At 45.9% G+C, this 17,966-nt stretch overlaps 1 protein-coding gene across 1 annotated transcript in view; it reads right to left on the bottom strand.

Moving 5' to 3' along the window:
- The window catches only part of IQGAP1 (IQ motif containing GTPase activating protein 1), a 446,185-nt gene that overhangs the window by 277,238 nt on the left and 150,981 nt on the right, over positions 1 to 17,966 (bottom strand). The window lies entirely within an intron of this gene.

Genomic DNA, 17,966 nt, shown 5'->3' with positions numbered 1-17,966 from the left:
GACTTCCATGAAGTCCCTCTGTATAAATCAATGAAGTGATGCCTAAAAGGGGGTGTTGGGGAGAGGATCGTAATGATTCTTTGCCTAACCAGATGAGGTCTTGCAGCAGCCTATCACACTTGATATCCTCAGATTGTGATACATACTCAGAATTATCTAGGAGGGTGAAAATGACCCCATTTGAAAAGAAAATGTTAAATGGTAATTGGTATAATAGGACAGGAAACTGCAAACACCCAGAGCAGGCCTTCAAATAAACAATTAACAAACAATTAACCTTTTGTTTTGATCAAGATACTCGAATGTGAAAAGCTCCTGACAGTACTACCTAAACATCTAAAGCTAATCACGATTTCTTAGTGTTCCAGTTCAGCCAATATACCTTTACAATGAGAGCTTGTAGGGATTCAATTTTGCAGCTGCCTTTGTTCCTGTAGCGTGCCTTGCATCGTCCAATCAGGCCCTGGGAGACATATTTAACTCTAGAAAGTAACAACCTCGAGAAATCTGAGAATATTTCAATTCATTGTTCCCAAAATCTGCCTGTCGTCTTTCAATGGAGCAATCAGAGGTCACCAAGTTAAAAAGACTTGTTCCGTGATGAAAGACTTGTGAGAGACATTTCCTACACCCAAACGTCCTCCTTTTTGAGGTTGAGCACTGTCTGGTTGGGAAAGACGCATAGAGGGGCTTGTAGCTCACCCACTGCTTACTATTAGTTAGCTTTACTGTCACTTTTATTTGTTGGTTTTCCTTATTTCGGCCAGCTTATCTTGAGCCTGTCCCACTCATGGATCATAGCCTCTTTACTATCTCTTTGATTGTTTGTCTTTTGAAAGTTTTCTCTACTCACTTTTAGATTACTACTTTTTTCTTTTTAGTTTAAGCACTCCAGTAGAGTATGTGTTTATCAGCCGTCTAATTCGTGCACTTTTCAACCCGCCTCCATGTTGCTCTTTCTTGCACGGATGCTTAAACTCACCCCAGTCTCAACCAGGTCTCAACCTGGTCTCACAGCCCTCTCATCTTTTAAATTTCTTCAAATGAGAAAAGAAAAAGAAAAAAAGCTTGTCGTTTTATAGGCACATGCATGCATGTTTAACCCACAAAATGATGCATCATCGCACCATTTTGTTTTACCTATGTTGTACAGTAGCTGCAATGCTGTTCAGCAGGTCTAATAAAACACAGTCTAACCAAAAGAGGAGCTCAGAGGGAAAGGACGGACCGGATTGCCCTCCACTCAACAACTAGTCAACAACAAAACCCTGTCTTGGGGACGTGAATTATGTCAGTTAATTTTATTTTTATAACAGAACAGTCTGTTAATACTGATAACTGTTATCCTCCCCTATATATTTTTGATTGATAAGGGGACGTTTCACTGCACTCCGTCCAAAATTCTTTAAAACTGAAGAAAAAACCAATTGGCCAGCAGTTCTGGCAAACCCAACAGGAGTCATAGACAAGACGTACTGGCTTTGCCAATGCTAGTTTGGTACGACAGTTACTTAAAAATGACTCCTCAGTCCGTAGTGAAACATAAGTCTTAATCAATGAACTGGTCCAATGAGTGCTTTTGCTTGTGATGGTTTTCACATGTCTTAGTTCAACTGATTCAAGGAAAACGATCCATGACTCTAACACCCACAATGCATCAGGATGTCAAGTAAAAGTCCTGGATTGGAAACATGGTGTTTTGACAATAGAGCTATATCAACATCATATGACTTATGACCACCAAACCACAATTGAAGGGCAGAGCATTAAAGCCTTTTGAAGAATTCTGATTCTGGAGGTCAAGACCCTTGCAGTCACTTTCTGTCTGACGTTCTGAAAGCTTGTAACATTGTAAGCATCCATAGAAGCATTACGGCCCTCTTTGGGAGTAATGCTAAGGTGAGAGTGAGGCAAATTGGAGCAATGAAGTGATACTGAGCTGATAGACAGGAAGGAGTAGTTTCTGTCCTGTAACTCCAGTTCTGTAGTAGGGGTATCTCTGTTATAGTCATAATCTAGTGAATAGTCCCGCCCATGTGCGCGGACCCCGGAGCAATCAAAAATAATCTCTTAAGCTGTCAAAACATGCAGACCTGCATAGACACTTAAGAGAGAATTTAAAGACAGATAATGCAGCCTATATCCACAGGCTATACTGTCCAATACTTCAACTGGAAATTCCACCAAAAACCACAACAGCACAGCCTGTCCAGGGTTTTCCACAGAGAAAAACCTTGCTTTGAACAGCAAAACCCTCTGGAATGATAGAGAGGAAGGAGTGGACAGACAAGCCCCATAGGCTGCCATTATGTGGCTCAAAACAGGATACTGTGCCTTTAAGAGAACTTCCCAGAAGCCTCACAGTATCCCAGAATGCAGTGCAGGTCCCTTTCACCTTCAGTTCTTTTTGAAGGCGTAACACGCCAGACCTGTAGCATTCCTTACATGAATATCTCTCTCACCGGGGAGGAGGGCGGGCGCTTATGACTATAACAGAGATACCCCTACTACAGAACTGGAGTTACAGGACAGAAACTACTCCTTCTGTAGTAGGGGATCTCTGTGTATAGTCATAATCTAGTGAATAGAATGGCAAGCCCATCCCCACACCAAAGCGGCGGTGGAGAAACGAGAAATAACACCACTATTGTGCGAAAAATTTTCGCAGCGAAGCCTGCCCAACCTGAGCATCTGCCCTGGTATCAGTGTCCAGACAGTAATGCTAAGCCAAGGTATGGACCGTCTTCCAAGTGGCGGCCATGCAGATTTCTGCAATCGGAACATTAAGCAGCAAAGCAGTCGCGGCAGCTTTGCCCCTGGTGGAATGAGCCTTAGGTTTACCTCCTAAGGTCGTATTAGTCTGTTGGTAACACAACAGTGTACAGGACACAATCCACCTAGAGATGGACTGTCTTGAGGTAGCAAAACCGGTCCAGACTGATTCATAATTGTCAAACAATTGATCTGAACCACGAATATCTCTGGTTGTAGCCAGATAAAATTCCAGCACCCTCCTAACATCCAGGGAATGTAGGGACCTTCCCGCTGGAGATGCCGGATTCTGAACAAACGTAGGCAAAGTTATTGTCTGATTGACATGAAAAACAGAAAGAACCTTAGGAAGACATTTAGGGTGAGTATGCGTAACAACCTCAGCAGCATGAAATACAGTATAAGGTCCTTGGCAACACAACGCCTGAATACCACTCCCCCTGCGGGCCGATGTGATGGCCACGAGGAACGCCGCCTTCCAGGACAGATGCTGCAACAAAGCCCTATGAATAGGTTCAAAAGGCTCCTACATCAATCTGGACAGCACCACATTCAATTCCCATGAAGGCGAAGGAAGCCAGACAGGAGGGAATGCTTTCTTCCAGCCTTCCAAAAAATCTTTGATCACAGGGATCTGGAAGAAGGAAGTTTGAAGGGCATTTCCTGTAGGCAGTCAGCGCAGCAATATGAACCGTAATGGAGTAGACATTAAGGCCCGACTGCTCCAGGCGTAGAAGATACAGAAGGAAGACATCTTCCTTACAAGTCGACAGGGCATGGTCCCTGGACTTGCATCAGATGCAAAAACTTCTTCCACTATTAAGCAGAAGAAGTCCTAGCGGAAGGATGCTTAGCCTCCTTCAGTATGTCCATACAAACTTCTGGTAGATTCAAATGGCCATATCACACTATCTCAGGAGCCATGCAGCCAAACTCAAAGACGAGAGGTTGGGGTGCAACGTCTGCCCCCTGAACTTTGCGAGAAGGTCCGGCCTGCAAGGCCTCCGTATGAGAGGACGAGAGACCGGTGAAGCAGGTCCTTGAACCACCACTGTCTGGGCCATTCCGGGGCAATCAGGATCATCCCCGCCCTGGACTGGGACAGCTTGATGAACACTGCCGGAATCAAGGGAAAGGGTGGAAAAGCGTACAGAAAGCTGTTCGACCAGTTAATCCAGAACGCATTCCCCAGCTTCCCCACAGGCAGTACCTGGAGGCGAAGTCTCGGCATTCGCCGAAGACTTCTCCTAGTACTTCGTCGTTTATGACCCACTCATGGCTTTCCTGAATCAGTCTGCTCAGCACGTCTGCCCGAGCATTCTGCACACCTGGCAGATGGGTAGCCGTAAGAGTCAGTCGCCAGATCGCCCGCGCCTCCTGCGACAGAGTGCGCGATCTCGAACCCCCCTGCTTGTTGAGGTAATACATTGTGGTCAAATTGTCCGTCTGTACAAGCAGAGAGTTGGTCTGGAAGGACAGAAGAAACTCCTTCAATGCCAAGGGAACAGCTCTGAGTTCCCAGAAAATGATGTGATACGTGGACTCCATCGGGGACCACGTTCCTTGTATCTGCAAGTCTCCGGAAAGCGCCCCCCAGCCGTGGGGAGACGCATCCGTCACGACAGTCTGTGTGGAAATGTCCTTGTGAAAGGGAACCCCTCTTAGGAGATTCTCCGCTGAACACTACCACTTCAGAGACTGAAGAGCACGCAGAGACAGTCGTATCTTGTCGCCCAAGGATCCTTTCCTCTAATCCCACTGATCCTCCAAGCACTCCTGCAAAGGTCTCATGAGCAGCCGTGCGTGTGGCGTGAGGAACATACAAGAGGCCACCGACCCCAGTAGAGAAGACACCGTCTCCACTACCGTAGATGGGGCGGTCACAAGAGCCTGAGCCTTCCCAAGGGGAGATAATCGACTCTCCACCGAAGGAGACACGTTTGCTGACAGCGTATTGACGGAGGCTCCCAAGTACTGTAGGCACTGGACCGGAATGGGGACAGACTCGGACATGTTGATGTGCAACCCCAGCTCGTTCCAGAGAACGCACGTCCTCCTGAAGTGCGCCTGAGCTTCCGAGAAGGAGGAGGCCCTGATCAACCAATCGTCCAGGCACGGTTGGAGAAGCCACCTCGTTTTTCCACAGGCGTGCAGCTACCACTGCCATGCACTTCGAGAATAGTCTGGGCGCAGACTTCAGCCCGACTGGCAGTACTGTGTACTGATAATGATGGGCGCAGACCTGGAATTGCAGGAACTTCCTGTGTGCAATGAGCACATGGGAGTACGCATCCCGTAGATCTATGGCACCAAGCCAATCTCCCTGTTGCAGCAGAGCATAAACCTGATGCAACGACAGCATGCAAAACTCCTCTACTGCGAATCCACTTGTTTGCTTGTCGCAAATCCAGAATGGGCCGGAACTCGTTCCTGTCCTTCTCATGAACCAGAAGAACTGGGAGTACAGACCTCTCCTCTTTCGAGACAGAGGTACGTCCACCATCACCCTTGTCCTAGACAGGATAACGGTCTCTGCTTAGAGCTCGCACCGCTGAAACCGCGAGCCGACCGGAGGAAGTGCTGGAGGAGGGCCGATGAACCGAAGACTGACTTAGACCCAGCCGGCCTTTGTTCGCCGAGGAGCCACAAGCTCTCCCGCGAACGCGCGCAATATACTTGTAAAGCATTAAATGGCGGCCCGGGACCACCGGCAAATCCTGGGAGGAAAAACGCCGCTAGAAAGGGCAGAAGGCCTCAGGGCGTTCTCCATGCCCCAAACCTACAGCCGTCCAAAAGTCACCGATTCAGACTTCATGCGGGCCACTCACTACTCTCATGGCAACCCAAGGGTTGCCCAAAGAACGGGAGAGTAGAAGCACACTGCTGAGCCGCAGGCTGCAGAGACGTCAGGCAAATAAAAGCATGGCAATGTAGGACAAACCCACAATACCTGGGGGTCGGCAGGAGAGAAAAACTTCGCTCCAACACCGATGCCTAGATCCGAAACTATCAGGCCCATTAGACCACCTCTTGTAAGGCTTCCCTCCTGTCTCTCGGCAGAGGAACCACAAATCGGTGAAGAAAACCCCCCCCCACAGAGGGATCTCACAACAACGGTCCAACAACCGCGGGCCACAGCGCGAGGCCTACATGCCGCCACCCCTGCGACCAAGTCAGGAGCACGGTCGAAGCCAGAACCTCCTGCCAGGCGGTAGTGGACGAAAGGTAAGTCCCACCAACCAGTAAAGAGTCGGAGAGGGACTCCCCGTACTCATGGCAGACGCATCCCTGGCATCAAGGCACGGAGGTACGCAGACTGAGGGGCAAAGGGCCCCTGGGGTGGTGGACGGAAGAGGGAACCGAGGGGATTCTGAAACATCCCCGGTGGTCTCACCAGTAGTGGTTGAGCAGGAGGCGACCTAGCAGACGTGCAGGCATGCAAGCACTCAAAACTAAGCAAAAGGACAAACGTCCCTCGTGTACACGTGGTGAGTAACCACAAACTCCCCATCAGAAGGGCTCCTCGACGCTGATCAACTGCTCTGCGTCGTGAGTGGAAGGTGCCGGGAACACAAAGTCCCCTCTACGACGGGAGGCTTACCAAGGAGCGAGGCCTGGAACCAGACCCAGGCGTCAAGAGCCGGCAGTACTCTGCGGCTGTAACCCATGACGCTGACCTCACTACGACATCACCATCACTAGGACAGTGACTGGCTCTATGACAACCAACACTCGGACGTCAAAATGTCACTAGGTGTCAACCAAGGAGAGGCCGAGCCATCCCTAACGGTGACGTCCTGACCCAACGGAAGAGGGCAGAGCCCAAGTGACCAATGCCCCAAAAGGAGCATCACTGCTCCATGACGTTGAGCCTCACCGCTCCATGACGTCTAGCCTCACTGTCCCATGACGTCGAGCATCCCTGCCCCATGACGTCGAGCATCCCTGCTCCATGACGTCGAGCATCACCGCTCCATGACGTCGAGCAACACCGCTCCATGACGTCGAGGCACCCCATGACGTCGGGGAACCCCATGACGTCGAGGTACTCCCAGACATAGAGACACTCCATGACGTCGACGTCGAGACACTCCATGACGTCGAGACACTCCATGACGTCGACGTCGAGACACTCCATGACGTCGACGTCGAGACACTCCATGACGTCGACGTCGAGACACTCCATGCTCGAGGCCCTTCATGACGTCGAGGCACCTCATGACGTTGACGTCGAGGCACCTCATGACGTTGACGTTGAGGCACTTCATGACGTCGACGTCGAGGTAATCCATGACGTCGACGTCGAGGTAATCAATGACGTCGACGTAATCCATGACGTCGAGGTACTCCATGGCGTCGACGTCGAGGCACTCCATGACGTCGACGTCGAGGCACTCCATGACGTCGACGTCGAGGCACTCCATGACGTCGACGTCGAGGCACTCCATGACGTCGACGTCGAGGCACTCCATGACGTCGAGGCAGTCCATGACGTCGAGGTCGAGGCACTCCATGACGTCGACGTCGAGGCACTCCATGACGTCCAGGCACTCCACGTGCCGTCTGGAACCGCGTCATAGATCAGACGTGCCCTTACTGGGGATCCCAGAGATTACAGCATGGGACTCGGTAGAGGACCTACCCTCACCTCACCCAGAGGCTGAAGATGCCTTCAAACTCCTCTGTTTGAAACTTGGAAGCCGAAGCCCCCTAGAAAAGAAGGTACAGAGGAGACAGGTGTCCAAAGACACAGGCAAGCACAGAGTACAAACCCTGTGAGCTTCAGCTTTGGCCTTCAGTTCCGCTGCAGACAAAGCACATGTCAGACTAGAAATAGTCTGAAGACAAAAAGACTGCAGAAATTCTGCCATAAAACCACAGCAGAATGCAGATAAAGGCCAAAGACGTCGAGTGAAGCTACAAAAATATCACAAAAATAGTATAGAAAAAGCTCAGAAAAGAAGAGCTAATGCTCCAGGGTCCTGCTAGCAGGAGCCGGAAAAAAGAACTGAAGGTGAAAGGGACCTGCACTGCATTCTGGGATACTGTGAGGCTTCTGGGAAGTTCTCTTAAAGGCACAGTATCCTGTTTTGAGCCACATAATGGCAGCCTATGGGGCTTGTCTGTCCACTCCTTCCTCTCTATCATTCCAGAGGGTTTTGCTGTTCAAAGCAAGGTTTTTCTCTGTGGAAAACCCTGGACAGGCTGTGCTGTTGTGGTTTTTGGTGGAATTTCCAGTTGAAGTATTGGACAGTATAGCCTGTGGATATAGGCTGCATTATCTGTCTTTAAATTCTCTCTTAAGTGTCTATGCAGGTCTGCATGTTTTGACAGCTTAAGAGATTATTTTTGATTGCTCCGGGGTCCGCGCACATGGGCGGGACTATTCACTAGATTATGACTATACACAGAGATCCCCTACTACAGAAGTCAACCCTACAAAATGGGAATAATTTACCGCCTACCCTGAATTTACTGTGTCAGGGGGGTTTCAGCTTCAGTACCCCTGCATCACACAGCAGATTCAGGCAAAACCATTTCTATAATCACTCACCCCATTGATGGGCTCCAGCAAAATAATTGATATGATCATGGATAGAAACAACAGAAGAAGAAGGTGGCTGGAGGGGGAAAGGCGGAGAGTTACACTTCAGGCCCAGTTTTGACGGACTCTTTAAATAGGGTCTTGTCCCTTTCTGATGTGTCACTAACTTCCTCTCCTAGTCCTGCCAACAGGTCATCTCTACTCCCGTCTTTCATCATGACTGCACACAAAGATGGAAGCCTATGTTTGTGCCCAATTCCTGCCAAAGATAAGAGGACGTAAAAGACCTAGCTAGAATCTGATGCGAATATCTCCCTACTATTTATTTATTTGTAAGTTTTATATAGCGCTAGCTAGACCCGAAGGAGTCAGAGCGCTTTACATGATTGTGAGCTAATCCGGTGAATCAGGAACACAATAAACATATTAGGCGAGACTCAATAGACAATAGTACATACCAACAGCACAGTACCAGAAACCATTATGACAGTTCAACAGAACTACTGCTGGCAAAAGTGCCTGTGATTGCCATGAAGGATTAGCGACGAGGAGCAGGGGACCTTACTTGGCAAGAGAAAAGCACTTTCTTCTGAGTTTTCAACTGGGCTAATCTGTAAATTTAGTTCTTTCCCAAAGCCATAATTCTCACACTTAATTCCCAATGACTTATTGTTGATCAAAAAATCCCCCTAACTGGAAGTTGCCAATTTCAAAGTGGAACCCATGAAGGCCAAAGAAAAAGAGCGATGATGGGAATGATGACTATATTTAAAAAAGGCCAGGCTAATGGGAAGGTCAAAATTCACCCAGACCAAGACCAGACTTTACCTGGTGTAATGCTGGACTACGTGGAGTTAGCACCCAGCATGAGGCCAAGCATCCTCCAAATGTTACATCTCCACAACTGAAGCACGACACAGTTCCCCTGTCATATACATAGCAGTAATGAAAAGTGTGATGCCTTTTATAAGGAATTCCAGATTGCTGTATAAACTCTGTTCAGAAAAAGGAGGCAAACGGAGAACCATCAGTGGAAGACCTAGGGGGTACCAATGATCAATCCCAACTAGGAGGGAAGAATATTAGAGGCATGTTGAGGTCCAAATCATCCATCCCCCAATAAAAGATAATGTCTCTGCAAAAATATTCTCATCAACAAATATTCCAAAAGGGGAGGTTGGGGAGCCCCTGGATGCCCTAAGGTACACACGTCTTCTCTGTCTAAGAACGACAGTGAGCTACACCTACGCCAGGGTTCAATATATGTAAAATTTGATAGCAGGATAAACATCCCTGGATGGGATAAAAATACTGACTGCATTGTGTTAAGATGTTGGAGCAGTAATTTAACAGGCCTTACAAAATGCCAACTTCAAATGCCTGTTGTCTCTACAATGACGTTATCACACTCGTCTTCAAACCTTTTTATGCAGCGCTCCCCCAGTGGGGAAAACACAGAAAATCACCATCCCCCTCAGAATTTTTCCTAATTATTTTATTAAATTGGCAATGTTAAATTAGGTCTAGACTTATTTAAACATTGCAGTTACGTTCTGTTACTATTTTAAAAATGCAATCAAATACATGATTGCCAAACATATTATTATGGTCAGTCAGTCTTTACTAATGTCTAAAAGTATCAAAAGTGTGAATATTTAAAGTGGGTTGGAGGTTTTAAAGAATATTTGGAGTCCCAACCATTTTTGCACCTTCTCCCAGCCAGAGTGTAAATGACAAAACATGTTAGTGATGGCCCATTAGACAGCAGTGTACTGCTGCTCATTTTTTCGACTGAAAACAAAGCCCTGTTGTCAGTAAAAAGCTTCTTTTGGCCAGACCCTGGTGCCCACCCCAGGATCAGTTGAGGCCCCCCTACAGGGGTCGCCCCCAGTTTGAAGAACCCTGCCTTATCATATGATAAGCCTGCAACTTTGAAATGATATGCCCCCGTAATGTGATTGTAAAAATTCCAAATGTTTTATCCTGCCCATTTCTAAATATTTTTCTTTTAAGTATTATGTGGAAAAGGTTTCCTTTCTGTAAAAAGTCTTGTCACGTACATTCTGTTTGTGAAACGCTGTAAACAACTAGGTTATTGGTTTATGGTGGTGGAAGCCCCACTCTGGCAACAACCACAATCTTTGTCAGGGTGAACCACAAAAGTCACTAAATTAACCTGTGGTTAACCCTCTGGTAAGCTTGGCACAAAAGCGGTCAGGCTTAACTTAGAGGAAATGTGTAAAGTATGTATGCAGCACACAAACAGTAGTAAGGTGAAAACACAACACAAGAACAAGTTCAGGCCAACCACAGTAGAGCGTGTGTCAGATAGAGGGGCAAAGTTAGTCCTCGTTGAAAAAGTTACCTTCTAAGTCGGAGCGAGCAGTCACAGTGGAGGAGGCATCGGAGAGTCATGGACAGTCATTGCTGTAGCAGTAATTGCTGGTTGGGCGTTTTGAGCACTTGCTGCTGTAGCTTTGCGTTTGTGGTGGTCATGGGCGGTCGGTGTCGTAGCATGAAGTGTAGCTCTTTCTTTTGCCCATCGTCACTGTCTGTGTAAACAGCAGGTGTTGCTGAAATTTCATACTGGTAGTAGTCATGGGTATCAGGGTCTTGGCACAAACTGGCCTGTTCATGAGCACTAGGAGCCCAAACCTTTACCTTTTTTATAGGAGGAATACACTCTGATGCCAGAGAAGGGTATAGGACCTGGGGGGCACCTCTTGGGGATCAGGACTACCTCTGCCAGAGGCCAGCAGAAAGGCTCATGCAGGTCCAGTTGCAGCAGGTCATTTGGGAATTGATGGGAAGCCTCTATCGCTTGTTGTGACCCTGTAGATCACACAGGTGGTCATCCAATTGATCCTTAAATTCACTCATAGGGGCATGGGATGGAGGAAAGCAGTTCCAACTTTCCTTCTCAGACAACAAAGCAATTCTTCAAGCAGCAGAGCAGTTCCTTGAAAGCAGGGTAGTCCTTCTTCTGTAACTTCCACAGGCCCAGAAGTGTTCTGATGAGTGGCTCTAGAAGTTCAATATTTATACCTGGTGCCTGCCTTTGTGCTGGGAGATTTCCTGTTCTACGCCACCTCTGGTTTTGGGAAAGTACATCCTCTTCCCCGGTCAAGGCTCCACGCTGTCTGGGAGTGACGACAGGCAGGGGAGGTATCAGGTTCCTTTGTGTGTGCAAGAGACAAAGCTCAACTGCATGCTAGTGAATTGCCGCTCGGCCGTTTGGCATGCAACCGAAATCTCTGAAACCATTCTTAATGAAGATACAGACATCACATTCCTCACCAAAACCTGGCTCAAAGACCACTCCACGCCCACCCTTGACCTTCTCGCCATTCCCTGGCTACTCTATTCTCAGAAAAGACAGACCTGAAAGAATAGGTGGCGGATTAGCAATAATTTTTAAAAAATAACTTCAACTCTCCCCAATCACCAACGACGACTATTCAACCTTTGAATACTTAGGAGCCGAACTTAAAATGAAAAGCTCCCCCCATTATGGCTTCATAATATCTATCACCCTCCTGGTGAACCCCTTCCTTTTGCCGAAGAACTTTCGGACCTTCTAACTAAATCTCTACTCTCCAACTCCAAAGATATCTTCCTAGGAGATCTTAACCTGCACTGGAATGAACCTGATGACCCCACAATCAACCTTCTCAATAACCTTCTTGAGATTAGAGACCTCAAGCAACTCTGCCACTCCCCTACCCACGCCAAAGGAGCCATTCTTGATGCCATCATCACCAACCCTGACCTGACATCCTTAACCAATATCATCCTTATCGACTGGTCTGACCACCATCTCATTCTGTTCAAAATCTCCCCTCCGACCCCACCTGTTCCTATCAAAAACAACAAAACTATTATCTTGAGCAGAAATCTTAAGCAAATCCCTCCCGGCACCCTTGAACTGAAACTCCAATCCCATCTCATCCTGACCCCCCTCTTCAAATCCAAATGAACTCACGGAACACTTTAACAAAACTGTCGCAGGGGTCTTAGACGAGCTTGCCCCGCTGAAAAGTAAAACGCTAAAAAACAACCCCTCCAAATCATGGTTTACCCTCGACCTTAATAGAGAGAGACGCTCCCTCAGATTTGCGGAAAGAACATGGAGACAACACCCTACACCTGCCCACCTTGCTCTCCTTAGAACTGCCAGATCCTCTTACAAAAAACACATCTTCTCTGAATAAGCTTCTTACTTTCGCCTTCAAATCTCACATGCCAAAAACAGACCCAGAGAACTGTTCAACATTATTAGAAACCAAACCTCCCCTGCACCACCCAACCCAGTGGTCTCTATTGACAAGTGTGAAGAAATTGCCAGCTTTTTCGCCGAAAAAATTGCCAACATCGACCGTACTTTCCTTAATACCAAACTCTCGCCCAACCTCAACCCCCCAGGATACTACACCTAATCCCACGCCCTTGAAATCTCCCACAACACCCTCACCCATCCTCCCCTCTCTTGCCACCCCCCCCGGAACCCCCATACTATCACTCTGCTTAAAAACAACGCCTCTTAGCTTACTTTCCACTCAGTTTCTGAACGGGAAGTCTACAACATCCTATCACATCTCAAACCATCCGCACACACTAAAGACCCTCCCCCTCCACACTTGTCCAAGATCTCAAACAAATCATGGTCCCCTACTGGACCACCATCATTAATGCCTCCCTCTCAACAGTGAATATTCCACCCTCCCTTCAACTCTGACAAATCACCCCTATTCCCCAAAATCCTAAAGCCGATCCTAATGACCCCAACAACCTCCGCCCCATCTCCAACCTTCCCCTACTCTCCAAAGCTCTCAAAAAGTGCGCCCTACTTTAACTGGACGAGCACATCAACACATTCAACCTACTTGACCCCCTTCAATCTGGCTTCCGCAAAGGTTGTAGCATGGAAACTGCACTGCTCAACATAGTCGATGACATACACCTTGCCCAGGACAAGGGTGAGACTTACCCACTCATCCTTCTAGACCTCACCGCTGCTTGTGACACGGTGTATCACCCGACCTTACTCAATATACTCAAGGATCGCTTTGGCCTTAACTGGTTCACCTCCTACTTCCAACACAGAACACAACAAATTAAAATTCAAAACTCCCTATCTTGCCCAACTCCAGTCTCCCTTGGTGTACCGCAAGGATCCATCCTCTCTCCTGCTCTGTTCAACCTCTTTATGGAACCCCTCACCTTGATACTCAAACAAGCCCAAATAAATTACCATCTGTACACTGATGACACTCAACTGTACTATAAAGTAAAAACCCATTCTGACATCCTACATCTCAACTCAGCACTAACCAAGATCCAAACCTGGTTCCACAGCAACCATCTTAAACTCAACCCTAACAAAACTGAGATTATCCTCTTCTCGCCCAAAAATAACCCTCTCCCCATTCAATCATGGATCGCGGATCTCAATGCCCTCAACTGCCCTCTCTCCCTTGCAGAATCTGTCAAATCTCTTAGCATCACCATCAACAATAATCTTACTCTTAACTCCCACATTAAAAACACAGCAAAAAGTGCACTTTTCACACTCCGGCATCTCCAAAAAATCAAACTCTTTATTCCGGCTGAAGACCTCAAAGTTATTACCCTATCACTGGCCCTTTCCAAAATCGACTACGGAAATGCCCTTCTCTCTGGTACCCCCCTTAAATCCATCTTGCCCCCATCAAATCCGTCCTCAATCTCGCCGCCAGACTCACCACAAACTGTAAGCTTTTCGACCACATCTCACCTGCCCTTAAGGCCCTCAAATGGCTCCCCATTGAAGGTAGATCCTCCTACAAAATTGCCTGTATCACACACAAAGCCCTCTATCGGAAGACTCCATCCTACCTATCAACTAAACTGAAAAAAGCTGGCTGCACCCGAACTCTGAGAAGCACCTACTCTCTCCTCCTCATACCCTCTCCTCAAAAAAAGCTCCTCTCAATCCCGCTCCTTCTCTGGCAAGGCCCCAACCATCTGGAACAACCTCCCCAAAGACCTTCGCTGCAACCCCTCCTGTGCCAACTTTAAAAGAAACGTAAAAATACACTTCCCCACTAAATATTGGGGAATGTAGCCCACTGCTCTCCTTTCTGTATATTTGTTTCCTGCATCGCTTTGCTGCTTTTTTGAGTCCTCCTTGCACACTGTAAAATAGCTATATACTACGACATCTTTGTTTCTTGTAATTGACGTTCTGCGTATATGATTTGTACTCCTCACACTATGTACTCTAAATGGTTCCTCTAATCTGCATCTAACCAAATATGGAACTTGTTTTGCTGCTTTCCTGTGTATTACCCCTGTCATGTAAAGTGCTCCGATACCCTTGGGTGGAGCTTGCGCTATATAAAACCTTCAAAATAAATAAATAAAAATAAGCGGGGCCGCGCATAGCCCCTCCCCAGTCATCCTGCCAGGATGGCCCATCCTGTTTAAACTAAGCCCCTTTGTGTTACTGCCTGGAAGCAATACACAGACCACATCAGCAGAGTCATTCACAGTCATGTGATACAGAACACTGGTAGAAGGCACAAATAGTTGTAACAAGAAAATTCCAAGCTTTGAGAAATTCTAACTTGTAACTTAAATCTGACTTCGCCATTAAATTACAATTCATTCAAGTGTATAAAACATATCACTAGCTGCTCCCAGTCTATAGTTACCACTGAATAAATGTAATAAGGTAACCTACTGTTAATCAATGGAATGAACACACACACACACACACACCCTCCCCCTTTAGAGCAGTGAACAAATACGACTGGGATATTACTGCCAGGACATGTAAAAACATAAGGACAAATGTTCACCTTTTTGAATACAATGCACCTGCCTTGAGCCATTAGGGCCTACCTTAGAGGTGACATCTATGTATTAACTAGCATTGGAAATGCAATAGGTCTCGCAATAGAAAAGTTTGAGCTTTTGGTGTGGAAATTGTAAATATTTTTGAATTTTTGTTTATGTTTTTCAAAATATAAAAGTATTAATTTTGTTATTAGAAATGGCAATAGTTATAAAATTAGCAAATGTTACACCTATAGCATTAGTAAAGGTACATGTTTAGTTTTCCCCTGTAAGTAAGCGTTGCCTAATCTGTTCCATTATGTTCCTAAAGTCAATGTCCCTCGCATAGAATTGAGCCAAACGAGTTTGTCTACTTTGCAAGTTCACTGCCGAGCCGGCTTATCATGTTGAAGGCACTAGAGAACAAATGTTTGGAGTCTAATTTACTAAGCGAGAGTGGCAGTTCCCAGTTCAGAATCTTAAATCATGCCGGCTACAATGCTGCAATTTTACATCAAAGCTCATACGTGAGCTGGCTATTTTCAGAAAGGGAATGCCAGGGAAGCATTGTGTATTGGAAACTCGCTGCAAGCCCCCATACAAATGACGGAATGCTACAATGTTTAAAAGCTCATACGCAAGCAGATTGTTCAAACAACCCATGGAAGCATTTGTCTTTTCTAACTCGCTGAAATGTGCACACTCCTAGCTCTGACTGAAGAAAAGTAAAAAAGAAAATCTTCGTTTGTTTATTTGACAGATCCAAATAAGTGTCCGTGAAAATGTCACTGTTGTAATGTAATTATCTATTTACCATAGGTGTGCTTCCACCTGTAGTCCTGACAAGCGGTTAATGCAGCGTTGAACATTAACGCCCAAAATGAATACTCCCACGACATGTCGGTGAAAATATAGCGGGTTAGAGCTAAACGCAGTAGAACAGCAGTTTCCAGAGTAAAAAAACAGTAGACACATCCTCCAGTGTATATGTTAAAAGAGGCAGTTATTGTGTTAGAGTGAGGACTAGGTGGCCGCTCCTCGCGCGCAAACTAACTACAAGTCGACACAGGAAGGACACTCGTGCCGCTGGTTGCAGGTGCACTTGTAAGGCGACGTGTTTGGTTGCTCATTGAAAAATTACATTTTAAAACACAAAAATGATTTCTTTCGGCACAGGTTTACCACCAATGACCAAACAAAACGTGGAGAAGATTTAGAACAGCGTGAACCACATCATGTACCTGTAATGCCTTGAAAGACTTCCAACTGCTCTTGAACCAGTGTGTGGATTATAGGATGCATTTGCACAAGATCACGCGTGTGAGCTATGAGGTGCGGTGTTGTGCAAGTCAAGCCCGCTACAGCAGCCACTTTTTCAGAGTTGGCAAGTTGACAGTGCACCTGCATTTAGTGCAAAATACTGGTGATAAAGCGGGCTGCAGAAAATATTTTATTCTGGCCTGTGGATTCAATTCTCTATAACATTAACTGATTAATTAATGCACTGTTGCATGATTTATTTTACTAATCCAACTTAGATTAAGTTTGCACCACACATGAACACGCGGGAAACTAATTATATGTGCTTATGTGCATTTGCAAGTCTGTTTTTGTAACACATTATTAATATTGTCCTGTTTATTATGTCTGTCCTATTGTCTTTGTCACCATTAACATGCAGCTGATCATTCATGGCATGTGCTTTTATATGTGCTTATATGTAAGTCTTATGTTGTGTATTGTCTGTCTGTGTGTCATTTAATTATCTTTTTATTCTTTCAGAATCATAAAGCTGGACTACATGAAGAGTGGTGGTTATTTTATGTGCTGCTTTAAATGTTTGCTTCTGCTAAATGTTTTTTATTAGTGGGTTAATTAATAATTAATAAGGGACTGGGTGGTACACAAGGGTTTGCTTTACTTGAATTAATCACTCTTTTGTGTTTGTTTAAATAATAGCTCAAGTGTGAGCTGAGGCCTAGTTCTTGCTTGGAGAAAATTGGTCGGCCTGAATTGAGCAGAAGCTGAGCCAAGCTGCACGGTGAAAGAAAAAAAACCATTGCAAGCGGTCAATGAACTTGCTTCTCTGGCTCAGAACTTTTATTAAAGAAAGACTTTTTAAATGGAGTTTATTCCATGGACTGCTCTGGCTGTTCCTATTCAAGGTCGAGGAAGTGACAAGCGTGAATCTGCCGAGCTCTGGTGGAAGTGGATTGGCAACTTTTTGTTGCAAATGCCTCGGAAGTCGTTGTCACTCTGAATGGACAATGGCACAGTGACGCGCATATTCTCTGGACTGGTAGCTGAGGTGGCCTGATGGCCATAAACCAATCACAGTGCTGAACTTTCCTAAATAATAACATTTAGTTAGATTTGGGAGCGAAAAATGATATAAAATTGGCTCTCTTGTGGGGTTGGGAACGTTCTTTTCCAGAGGGGCGAAGCGCTGTCGGATTGCCTTGGGAGAGTGTAAGCATGCAACTGTTTATTATTTGTTTCCCTTTCAGGCTTGAAAATTAACTTGGAGAGAAAGCTAATGTTTACTTAAATTCATCATTTTTGATTAATTCTGACAGCTTACTTTGTGCCAATGATTAATGTGATTTGAAATTAATAAAACTAAATGTTTGAATTTTAATAAAAGTGAGTTATTAAGGACTTTACTTATGCATTCTAAAAATAAACTTATCAAAATGACAAGCTGGACTTGTTTATTGTAGATAGTTTATTGCATAGAGTCTAAAATAACATATGATCCATTCACCTCATTCACTATGTTTATGGGCCTGTTATTGTTGGTAAGTGTGATAGTGGATTGAGTCATCATTTATAA

Source organism: Lissotriton vulgaris, chromosome 2_1 (genome assembly GCF_964263255.1).
Source record: "Lissotriton vulgaris chromosome 2_1, aLisVul1.2, whole genome shotgun sequence".
Taxonomy (NCBI): Eukaryota; Metazoa; Chordata; class Amphibia; order Caudata; family Salamandridae; genus Lissotriton; species Lissotriton vulgaris.
This window is presented reverse-complemented; position numbering and strand designations above follow the sequence as displayed.